This window comes from Ostrinia furnacalis, unplaced genomic scaffold, assembly GCF_004193835.3.
Source record: "Ostrinia furnacalis isolate ACB-3 unplaced genomic scaffold, ASM419383v2 OfSCF2162, whole genome shotgun sequence".
Lineage (NCBI taxonomy): Eukaryota > Metazoa > Arthropoda > Insecta > Lepidoptera > Crambidae > Ostrinia > Ostrinia furnacalis.
The window spans coordinates 415,746-429,288 of record NW_021132401.1 but is presented as its reverse complement, the minus strand read 5'-3'; positions in this window follow the sequence as shown (position 1 = coordinate 429,288).

Here is a 13,543-nt window from a genome sequence, read left to right as displayed (position 1 = left end):
TTACACATTTACTTGTAAAAGTTACTAACGCCCTTATTCACAAACGCTGCTTGCTTAAGTGAAGCAACAAATCGAACGCACAGGCAGCGTTGAATAAAGCTCTGTGATTGTTTCGTGTGTCCCCCTGTGCGTCCACGCGCACTGTGAGACCTCAAACGTTAGTGAATACAGGCGTTGTTTCAGTTTTCCAGCTCACTTCTCTACGCAGAATTATGATAACTACGGTTTTCACAGTATGTTGATTAATTACTTGTGTTATTTTACAGTTGACATTAGGCATGGAAATGATTGCTATTTTTCATTCATTTTCATTCTATGAAATGATGATTTTTTTTCATATGATTTCACATGCGAAATTTCACAGGCAATGATTTTTATTCGCAGTGTTTTAATGTAGCTCTTTCATATAATGTGCTACTTTTAATGAAGTATGAATTATGATGAAGGATTGCTAATTAGCTAAAATATGAAATGTAACAATATCTGTTTCATTTATGTCGCACAACAAAAAACAAACAGTTTCACAGTACATTAATAACCGCGCGACTAATGAAAATCATTCATTTCATCTGCCTGCTTTCTAATGAAATCACACGAATCATGACAAGGAAATCTAAACCTTACACCTTTGAGTTTAAAGTTCATATTTAAAATGCCCAGTTTCGTCCGTCATCACATCTCTTGTCCTTTTCTAACACGCACATGATCAAATCATTCCTTCTTACTCGCTCGGTCACTTCGCAGAGCTGCGCTCACGAACTTCGCTCGAATGAATGAATGAAATTCATGTGATTCGTGATTTCGTTGACTGTGAAATTATAGCAGTCTATGTGAAGTAAAATAGCAGGTGTGATTAATGAAATTCATTTCATATGATTTTTCACCTGCTATTCATGAAATGTTCCATGCCTAGTTGACATGATATCAGAGTAGGTACTTACATTTTTGTTGCAAATTAGCACTAATTACAATCACATAAGGCTTATGTGCCGACGCGTCGGCCGTGTTAATATCCACTACCATTAATATTCAGCTGCGTTCGGCATGCGTTCTATTGTTTGGTAATCAACTACGGTTGCAATTTGGTCGCTCTAATATGTCCTAGAGGTGTGACTATAGATTTACAAAATATTTAGCAATACCATGGATATGATCAATTCTGATCATATCATTCATATCAAGACCAATAATGTTGCCGATCTTCAAACTCTTTCTCCAAAATGGAACTCTATGTTATTTCTAAATAGGGTTTTATTAATTAAGCTCAATAAGTAAGTCTCAGCAGGTAGCAGGAAGGCGCTGGACGCAGGCCGCTACCAAGCGGGCTACATGGAAAGCATTGGGGGAAGCCTATGTTCAGCAGTGGACGTCTTATGGCTGAGATGATGATGATGATGATGATGATAAAGTAAATCTCATGTTTTTTATGTCACGGGAATATTAATTACACCTCTATTTATTTCCTTAATTAGACTCTTCTTCGTGGTACTTACAAGGTTATTGAAATGCAGTCGTTGTGAATGAGTGGTTGGAGTTCTTTCTAGCATACCTGGTTTTAATTCCAAATTAAATGAGGATTTTTTGAGGTTAAATCCATAGGCAGTAGCATTAGTACCTTAAGCCCGTACTGCCCATTGCATTGCATATACCCTGTTTTCGGTATTTTGAATTCTGCACCGAAATTTATGCAGGCGAATTTCCACGTACGTTCACTAGTGTTGGTTTAATTTTGAATTTCAGAGTAGTTGGACCAACCGCATGAATATTCATGTATGCAAACCTGTGCTTTTAGGCCGCTGAATTGTGATTTATTCGAAGCAAGGGAATTGAAATGCTTTTTTCAGGAGGATTTCACGTGCCAAATGTATGAATTAACTTTCAATTTTTTACTAGTAATAAATAAAAGATACAATTAAAAAGTAATCCTAGATTTCAGCCTGTCTAATGACTGTTTTCACCATCAATAGCTAATTTTTATGTGACCCCTATGGTAAAACTTAATTTATGAATTTTGTTTTCATATGGGTCACTTAAAAATTAGGGATTGGTGGTGAAAACGGCCTAAGTCTTTTTTACGACCCGTAATAAATTCAATTTTTTAGCAAAAGCGCTATGTAGATATGTCTCTACACGAGAAATAATGGTAACGTTACCTCAACAGAATTTGTTATTCATGAATACTGCTGAAACGGCTGAAGGTTTAAACGCATTTACTTCAGATAGGGCTTCAACTATATTTGCATAACTCAATTCTTGGTAGGAGTTAACATTTTGCTGGGGTAACACACGCGTCATATAACAGACTCTATGGCCCGGTTTCTGAATAAAATTGAGATTTTCAGCTAGCTTTTTTTGCGTGCTCATTTACATTAATATAAAAATGAATCCCTATTTTTCCTCGGTCACAGCACAGCCACGCGTGAACGGCTGACCGATTTCTCTAGTTCTTTTTTCTTGTTTTTGTTTTTTTTTATTTTTTTTTTATTTTATTTGTTATTGTCAGAAGGTTATAGTTCGTACTCGTATAATAAAATAAAAAAAATGAATAAAATAAATGGCCATATTATTAATTTTTCTTAAGACAGGGCAACGTCTGTCGAGGCAGCTAGTTAATAGTTAGTAGTAATAAACAGTTCATAACTAGTTGATTAGAAAATGAGCACGCTCAACCAGGAAATCTGAACTCAAAAACCGGGCTTACGACTGAGCTTGGATGGAGTTTTGATCGTCGTTTAGAAATACGGACCTAAATTCATCATTCGGATTCGAATCACGGAGCGAGCATAATTTCGAAATTGGCCGGCCACCTGCGGCCCGCAAACTATCCGAATCAATCGGCACTGATTGCACGGTTTATTGTCTATCCAATCTACAAATACACGTTATCACATCAGATTTTCGTTCCAAATTCAACCCTATCACAAGTGCATAAGACCTAGAAGATTAGCTTGATGTGTTCGTCTGTAAACTATACCTACAGCTAAAGTACCTATGGATGTAACATTCGAATTCCATTCAAGGAAGTGATTGGTTTGATAGTCCTCTCTCTAGTTATGTAAGGACAACGCACATAGACATAGGCAAACCGTGGCTGTTTTGTGTGTTCTTATGTGGTTGTATTAGATAGTATTTTGCAGCTTTTATAGCTTGATATCTTTAGAAATCATTAAACTATAATTAATAAAAAAATAACTTTGAAGAAGAAAAAAAATCAAAGAAGTATCAGTGACACTATTCTGATCCTGAAATACACGACTCTGTCGTTGCAAAACGATTCTATCAGGGTTTGAATCCTATTTGAGGCCATCAACTTTTTTTGACAACTTTCATTTAATACGAGTACTTATACCTACAATGAAAACATACCTACCAATAATTTTGTTTTTGGTATTTAAACATTTTTTTGCGTATTTAATGCAAGCTACTGTAGACTCTGTAATCCGCGTAGCGGGCGATGAAAACTATGTACTTTTATGTGTATTTTTGCACGTGAAAACTTTTAAAATATTTTTTCTTTAAAAAACGGGATTGAAAAGCAAAAGTTTAAAATCGAATCAATTCTTTTGCAATGATTTTACGCAACTCGCGAATAACAAAGCTGGTAAATGGGAATTATCGCAGCGAGCTCGTAGCGACATCGATGCGAGATCGGCTTTATGTAAGCCTTTCCACATCAAGTGTGCTGAATAGAGAGAGTTGCGAACTTGTTTATTTTATTTTATACAGTTGGCAGCACATAAGACTATACATTTCTGTTGCAAAATAGCATCTATTAAAACGTTTTCAAATCAAATCAAATCAAAAATATTTAATTTAATTTAGACCACTTATGATAGCGGCACTTATGAACGTCAAAATATAGTAAATAAAAAAAGGTAGCCCTTATGGGGCACTTTACATGTCTCCTTATCTTTTGGGCCCTACCAGCGCTTTGAGACAAATATATTATGGCAAGTGCTGAGAAGAAACATCGTTAAAAAAGATGCCGCAGTGTATAGTTTGATGTGCATGGTTATTATTATGCAAGCTGAATTAGGAGCCACTTCATGACGATTACGCCATGTTAATGAAATCATAGAGCTAGTCTGATGATTGAGCCGGAAGGTGGCCATAGGAAAAACTAGTTGTTAAGAAGGTTTTTTCATGTTTTTTAAATAACTGCTTATAAATATTAAGAGGTATCTTTAAAGCTGTTTTGCAGCAACTAACTTTAATCGTAGCTATAACCGTAGGAATAGTCCCGTAATCATAACCGGCGTGTTTTGTATGGAGTTTGACAGATTTTTAACGTTTGCATTGCCTCAGTGTCTATATTAGAATAACCTCCTCCTTTTTTAAAAATCCTGAAAATGTCGTAGGTTATTAATGCTGAGCTGGTTGAGCCATCAGTTGTACCGTAACCGACTTTATACAGGGTGTTTCTTGTAAGGTGTCAAGCCGAAGGCAGGTGATAGGTGAGGACTAGACCTATCGATTTCACCCCCATGTATGTTCTACGATTTTTCGTAGTTTAGAAGTTATCGTTAATTTTGTGTTTTTTTCAAATTTCATGACCTAGTGGCTTATTTTTTTTTAATCTTTTTTTTGGGTTGACTTTTCTCAGATTTCTTTTTTTTCCAGATTCCCTATTAGTTGCAGATATTTGAAAAAAATAATCACCTTCCTATCTTTGATGCAAGATACAAAATTTTTGCTAGAAACATAAAAAATATGCTTTTAGCAGAACATTCTAAAATTTTCAACTGAAATGTATGAGGCAAGAGCTTCCTCGTTGTGGATAAAAAAATGTTCTGTTCAGTTATTGTCTCTAAATGTGTTCTACGTAACGTAAACTTAGGGGATTGCAAACATTAGTTAGTCCTAAGAAAGTCAAAAACATGTAACGGAATCTCCGACTTACCACTTTAGTGGAGCGATCACAGAAAATAATGGCCTATTAAGTACATGTTTTTTTGTGTTATTATGAAAGTTCAGAAAACTGCGCAGTTTTTAAAATTATTTTGGAACTTTGGAAGTTCTTTTTTTTTTTAAACTTTTAAGTAGAAAATTTTAGAACGTTCTGCTAAAAGCATATTTTTTATGTTTCTAGCAAAAATTTTGTATCTTGCATCAAAGATAGGAAGATGATGATTTTTTTCAAACATCTGCAATTAATAGGGAATCTGTCAAAAAAAAGAAATCTGAGAAAAGTCAACCCAAAAAAAAGATAAAAAAATTTAAAGCCTACTAGGTCATAAAATTTTAAAAAATCACAAAATTAACGATAACTTCTAAACTACGAAAAATCGCAGAACATACATGGGGGTGAAATCGATAGGTCTAGTCCTCACCTATCACCTGCCTTCGGCTTGACACCTTACAAGAAACACCCTGTATTTCTGTCAAATTCAGCGAAGCTAAGCTAATTAATGAGCTAATTAATTCTGTCTTAACTATAAATGACGTAATACCATGAAGTCCATGATCTTAAATGCTATTTCCAATAATCATTAACGGAAGCCCTACCTACTTACGTATTGAGAGAAAACATAATTCTGCGAAACTTCGCGCATGTCACAGTGCAAGCTTTCGGGGAAGCAGCGATTATCACGAGATTATTGATTGCGACTTCTGAGGAATCGCGACAATAGGCTGCGACTAGGGTTGCCAGGTGTCCGGCTAGCCGGACATGTTTGGCTTTTTACGGTCTTGTCCGGCCTGTCCGGCTTTTCATGTGGCTGCCGCGTAAGGCGAAAGTCGAGCTACAGAATAATATCAAGCGCAACCATCAGCAGAATAATATCAGGCTCAACAGAGCAACCGATGATGACAGTACTCACTCGGGAGCTATTACACTAATCGCACCCGTACCCCCGTGATATGTCCGGCTTTTAGAGTAAAATTTCCGGCCAAATGAAGCACAGAGTCGGCTTTTGTGTTGACCTGGCAACCCTAGCTAACGAAACGAGAAACGCCGAACTGACGCAACTTGCGGCGTTTACACTCGCCGACTTCGTGAGAAGCTGTTGACCTCATTATCGACGATAATAAGTTAGAGACTCGAGTTAGAGTCAATACTTGGTATTTGAGTGTGTCTACTTGAGTCATTAGCTTAGAAAGGGTGTCACTTTGAGTATGGATCCAACAAGAATTGATTCTACGGCTCAAATACAACCACTTTTCCCAAAAGAAGGAACTTCATCTGTAACAAAAAACTTTGTCTTCAGTAATTAGCCAGTTTGGGATTTTTTTTGCGAATTTGGATAAGTGTTTTTTGAGCCCAGACCTATACTGTTTCTGTAGGAATCTGTGGTCCATTTTATTTGATCCATACTTTAAGCGGTTAGTACATCTTCAATTAGTTAACGATGAGATAACACGGTGTATTTAAATAATAAAAGGAAGATATAAACAGTTTGGCGGAATGCATTTTAAATAACGTCCTTGTAGTAGTAGTAGTAGTAGTGTATGTAATATACGTAAGGTTCTAAGCAGGCCTTATTAATTTCCGGACTAATTGGAGAAAAAACTGCTACAGGATATTTATAAATAATCAATTATTTCAGCAGTAATAAAATAGATTGATAAATTGACGAATTCCTAATAGTCCAGTCAATGAATGCTTTAACGACGGTGTAGAGAGAAATCCCTGGAACACAATTTCCGACCTCGGGACTTTATTTAGACTAGTTAGGAGGTGAACATAGCAAAAGTCCCCGCCCTTAGCCCTTGAGCCGGCGGGGAGAGGGGGGTTTAAAGGTACCACTTTTCAGTTTTTCGCTTAATCCTCGGAAACTATGCGTCCTAGTGACATGGCTACTATGAACCAAAAAAAGCTTATTCAATTTGCTACAGGTGAGACAGTCAAGTATCTTGTATAGTTTTCGCGGTATCTGCTCTAGAAGGTCTGTAATATTGGAAATTTTAATTTTGTCTTACATGTTCCCATCAGGAGAAAATCGACTAAATCAACATTGAGCAAACAATATAGACATGCGGGAGCATGTTAAGCCTAGTTCCAGGGAGGGGACTGCATCGTGCGTATATTTAGACGAACCAATTGGAGCCACTTTTGACTCCTCATCACTAGAAAAGTACTGTGCATTAACACTTCAAATTTGGCTCATGTGTTGAGACTTGCAAGATAAACATCAGCTTCAAATTTCATAAATATACCTCAAACGGTTATTTAGGTATTGACGTTCAAAACTCGACATTTAGGACACTAAAATCTATCTATCACCTGTGAAATGTTAAAATTTACTGGTTTTTTATTCGTTCCTTTGTATTTACACAGTTACCTATCTGAATGCCAAATTTTAACCTTCAAGGTCATCTGGAAGTGGTTAGAATTTGGTCTTATAGGTCAGCCATGTAGATTTTTAGACGTCAATACCCAAAGAACCGTTTGAGGTATATTTATGAATTTTGAAGCTGATGTTTATCTTGCAAGTTTCAACACATGAGCCAAATTTGAATTGTTAATGCACAGTGGTTTTTGAGTGATGAGGAGTCAAAAGTGGCTCCAATTGGTTCGTTTAAATATACGCACGGTGCAGTCTCCTCCCTGGAACTAGGCTTAACATGCTCCCGCATGTCTAGAATATTAGCTCAATGTTGATTTAGTCGATTTTCTCCTGATGGAAACATGTAGACAAAAATAAAATTTCCAATATTACAGACCTTCTAGAGCAGATGCCGCGAAAACTATACAAGATATAGAAAAACTTGACTGTCTCACCTGTAGCAAATTGAATAAGCTTTTTTTGGTTCATAGTAGCTATGTCACTAGGACGCATAGTTTCCGAGGATTAAGCGAAAAACCGAAAAGTGGTACCTTTGAACCCCCCTCTCCCCGCCGGCTCAAGGGCTAAGGGCGGGGACTTTTGCTATGTTCACCTCCTGACTAGTCTAAATAAAGTCCCGAAGTCAAAAATTGTGTTCCACGGATTTCCATCTATAATGCTTTATTGACTGGACTATAATTAATTAGTTTCCGCTACGATCTTGTATTTAGAACGCTACAATTATGCCGTAGCAGTATCTATCAAACAGCGCCGCCCGCTACGAATAAACTACGAGATACTACGAAATAAAAATAATAATGATACAATTATTTTTAACGTTATAAACAAGTGCGTGTCCGTTGTTTTGATTGTCGTAACGTATAAATGCTCTTATTCATTATTAAAATATGCAAAAAGGAAAGTACGTTCGCGTCAAATTATGTTTTATTATATGGATTACAGCGTTTGCATGTGAGATTTCGTTAATCGGCATATTTAATGCACAGACAGACTTTCAACTTATTATTTTTACAAACTTTGGAGTTCGTAAGTAATTCTTAGCTTTAAGTATGTTGCCTTAACTGGCTATTTTTCCCTACCAAACATCTGAAACAGCCTCATCATCATCATCATTTCAGCTATAGGACGTTCACTGCTGAACATAGGCTAGGATGAACATAGGCGTCCCCAAATGATTTCCACAATGGCCGGTTGGTGGCGGCCTGCATCCAGCGTCTTCCTGCAACCTTTATGAGGTCGTCGATTCACCTTGTGAGTGGACGTCCTACGTCCTGAAATAGTCTACTTTTTATGAAACGCAATTAAAAAGTCTCAAAGCAAACTAAGTAAAATCGAATTTAACAATTTATTGAAAAGTAATTGGACTCTCAATCTAAATTGATTGCTACTCGAGTGGTTTTTAGAGAAGTTGCTTTGATTTTTTTTATAAGGATCCTGTTTTGTTAGAACTTTAATCAAGTTATTGTACTTAAGCGATGTTAGTAATACCAAATACTGGTAATACCAATCCCAATACTAAAGGGACTTTGCAAAAGCCAACACACGACCGGTTTATACAGTTCCTAGTCCCCGAGGAAGCTGCTAAAAGCTAAAGTTAGTTTAACAGATGTTGACGTCACTCGCATAGTTGAACCGAGTTTAACTTTGAATAATTCACTGCACGGGACATTAAATACTGTCTACTGCAGCATATCTATGGAAGATATTGATGGAGAGATGTTCACAGTTTAACAATGTTTTAAATAATCATGATATTTTAGTTGTATTCTGACAAATAAAGGCGTGATTACCTAACATGAGTAGCATCGTAGCCGAAACGTTAAGCCGTGAGTACATAATGTAACTCATTAATGAACGTCGCGTTAACACCCGTGTCTTACTACGAGTATTTTAATTGAAATGGAACGCGAAAGTTTAAAATCTTATATGAGCAGTGACGGATTAATACTTAATTTTTTTGATATTATTGCTAAAATTTGTTTAAATAAAATACAATTCGATTAAATTAAAATGTATGAAATGTGAAACAATACCCAAATACTTTAGATTTAAACGTCAGTTCATCACATTTCTGATTCTGATGCTAAAATAAATGAAAAAGTTTAAATGTTTTCAGTAAAATCGACGAAATATTCATAAATTCTCCAGTAATTTAAATGTTAACTATTTATTTATATCCAGTATTGTTAAAAAAGGAATTCGAAGAATCTTTGCATTTTATATCATGTAACTAGCGGCCGCCCGCGACTTCGTACGCGTGGATCCCGTTTTACCCCCTTCATCTATCTTACGCGGTTTAGATTTTTTCATACAAATGCTAACTTAAGCGGTTTAGATTTGTCACACAAAAGGATTTTCCCGCTAATTTCCATTCCCGTGGGAATTCCTAAGTATACTAAGTATAACCTGCCCAGGAGTATGAAGAATAATTGTACCAAGTTTCGTTAAAATCCGTCGAGTAGTTTTTGTTTCTATAAGGAACATACAGACAGACAGACAAAAATTTTACTGATCGCATTTTTGGCATTCTGTTAGCTTTTAAAATGTTTGGAATAAATACATTATTATTTTAAAGTCCAACACACACATCGACCATTACCTATAGGTAGTCCCACTAATATTATAAATGCGAAAGTTTGTATCATTGTATGGATGTCTGGATGTTTGTTACTCTTTCGTGCAAAACGTACTGAACGGATTTTGATGAAACTCTACAGTATTATTGTTTATAACCCAGAATAACATACTGGCTATAATTTATAACGATCTGTGACAAACTGAATTTCACGCGGGTGAAGCCGCGGGCAGAATCTAGTTTTTGTACAAGAAAAGAAATCCTGGAGATAACATTTTTAGCTCGCCTGGTGCAGCCGTCTCCGCGTGAAATTGATTTTATTTTCTTGAATGCGTTCGTGTCGATTCCTCTTATTAATTTCAGATTTTCAGCCTCACTGAAACGGAGCCGAGTAGGAGGTGGCAGATGTATTACGATATGAAGCTGAAATCAAAAGAAAATGTAAGATGTTTATTTCTTATATGTCATGTTTTGTTTCGAGATACATTGACTGATGTATTATCAGACAGATTATTTTTGTTTTTAGTTGCATATCAAAGAATTTATTTAATAACTAGCGGCCGCCCGCGACTTCGTACGCGTGGACCCCGTTTTACCCCCTTAGGGATGAAGTTTCGAGTTTTTTAGGGTTTTCCCGGAAATTAATCGAACTTTTTTCGCCGTAAAAACCATCCTTGGACTTCAACGAACATTTAAAAAAAATATTGGCCAGGCGTTGTTGAGTTATGCGGTTACCAACACATTTTGCGATTAATTTTAATATTATAAATTAATAGCTTAAGAAATTACTTGAATACGATAGTAATGCTATAACTTCAGCGTCACTGAAACGGAGACAAGCAGGAGTCTGACAAATCAAAAGAAAATCTAGATAATATCCATTTTCTTTTATGTAGTGTTTTGTTTCGAGTTAGGAAGAAGGTACAGGTCGCCATCACATCAGGTTTTACATTTTTGTAGAGAAATCGTACCTATTAAAATGACACTACGATATAATGTAGAGCTTGATCACGTCGTCCGTTTCTGTCCGTCCGTTCGTCAGTCATGACCTCAGTAGTTGTTAGCCCACACAATAAAGACGATCCATAAAAGGCTCCTGTATTCGTGTGACCTACATCCATCTAAAACTGGCCACATTTTCTCTTTTCTGACGATATTTTGAGCTAAAACGTTTATGTAAATATGTAAATTCATGTTAAATAGAGCCAGAGTACTTTAACTAGATTAAACTAGCTCGTAGTGTGACATGGCTCAGCTACCCGAGTGGCAGACTTAACTAAGTCGTAACTTAATCGCACGAAATGTAGGGCGCCATTTAATCCAATTATAATAAGCAAGTAGAGTAGGTCGGCCGAAAATAATTTATTAATGTAAGTTAGTAGCTTTTTATTGGACGGAAAATTGAATCGTGGGGCTAAAGTAGGTACTCGTAGACACATTTAGGCCCGATTTCTGAATAAGATTTCCAGCTTATGTTCAACCAAGAATGAATTTGTTTGGTTGAACGCGCTAATCTCAGGAACTACTGTACCTATTTGAAAAAATGATTTTGGTATTGGATTGCTCATTTATTTAGAAGCTAAATAGACTATTACACCATCACGCTAAGACCAATAGAACAAACAGAACATCATTGAAAAATGTTGCGAAAACGGGAAAAATCATTCAAACTATTTTCACGCGTGCGATTTTGCGTCTAATAGAGAATCTCTATAAAACGATTCCTTCCAGGATATCTAAGTATAAAACGAGCTACAATTGAAAACGATCTACATGTGCACTGTCGACGTATAATTTCTACCTTTCTACCATTATTACAGTACCTAGGTCTAAGCAATAAAACGATTCGCTCTATTTTTTCCAAGCGCAGTTTTCTTCTTTTTCTATTGTCTGTGAACTAGGACGGCTCACAATCTGATTTCCAACTTCAATCTGACCAATACGGATTAATGTACTTTCAAACACGGAATCTTTCAAACAATCGAAGGAAAATGAAAAAAAAATTTTTTTTCAAATAGATATTTCAGACATGAAAATTCGTCGCCTGCACCAAATGATGAAAACCTACATCATTTGGTGCAGGCTTGAATTTGAGTCATGTTTTAAAACGATCCTATCTTGAAATGTAGAGCTACCAGTAATATTTCTTACTTTAAATAGTGTAGTGTAGCATTTTTAATACCTTATAATGGGATTCCCGTAACTTTATAAGCATGTCGCTGCGAAACGAGGTTGACGTGTACCTTTTTATTTCTTTTCTCGGATAAATAGCGAAGGCGATATTGCATTTTTCCCTGCTTAGAAAACCGGAAATTAATCCACCTTAGTAATATTTTAATTTAAATACCAGGGTCTATGACAGTAATATTCGTGGTCGTGACAGATTCAATTTCATAATCCTGCTTTATTTAATACCTTTACCACTGTTGTTACTATGTACAGAAGACAGTAGATAACAGCGGATCAAGCTAAACATTGTTGCATCTTAAATAGTTGTAATAAAAGCTATTTTCCAATAAAAATGTATAGTCTAAAAGTGTTGTAGGTAGATCCGCCTGATAAGGCTTAGACATCAGTTTTACATAATTAAAAGAGTCAATATTAAAATACACGCAACCGGATCTTATTAGGCAAACCTACCTTACTTATTTGACAGTTAGGGGGCGTCCATAAATTACGTGAGACAATTTTGGCCATTTTTCAACCCCCCCGCCCCCCTTGGTGAGATTTGGTGAGATTTTTCCTGACCCCCTCCCCCACCCCCCTAATCTCACGTGATATTTAATAAAATGCCTATTTTGCAATGTCTATGCTTCGAGTCTATTAGATTTATATGAAAAAATCAGTAACTCAGTGTCGTGCCACGCGCAGTGCAGGNGACCCCCTCCCCCACCCCCCTAATCTCACGTGATATTTAATAAAATGCCTATTTTGCAATGTCTATGCTTCGAGTCTATTAGATTTATATGAAAAAATCAGTAACTCAGTGTCGTGCCACGCGCAGTGCAGGGTTCCGTAGCTTCCCGTCGTTTAGTAAGACAAGCAATTGCTTCAACCTTCGACCAGTATTTTGATTCATAGTTAAAATAACAAATTGTTAAATTTTGCTACTAATGGTTAAATATGAATAAAATGTAAACTAATAGTTAAAAAATGTACTAAAAGTCAAGTTAAACATTGTTATAAAAACATTTTTTTCTGTTATTTAACCACTTGTCATTTGACATCTGTCAAATTTGACTATTGGTCACTTTAACTACGAATACATAATATTTTCAGTCATTTTTTAGGGTTCCGTAGTCCTGACAAGGAACCCTTATAGTTTCGATATGCCTGTCTGTCTGTCCGAGGTTTCACTTGGAAACTATTGGCACTGGGGAGCTGTAATTTTGTGAAGGTATGTATATTAATCACGCCGACAAAACGGTAAAATAAAATTTAAAAAAATAATAATTCTAGGGTGAGCTACCCTAGATTTTTTTTTTTTTAATTTTAATGTAAAGTGGGGATGATATTTTTCAAGGAAAACTATAACGGTTAAGATACATTACTTAGTTTAAGAGTAGTTAATATAATAGTCATTTGACTCATGTATTATACAATTTCTTAACCAGTAAAAATTCCTTAGAAGAAAATATGAAAAGTGACTTTAGATGAAGTAATTGCTTGCTTCTGAAATATA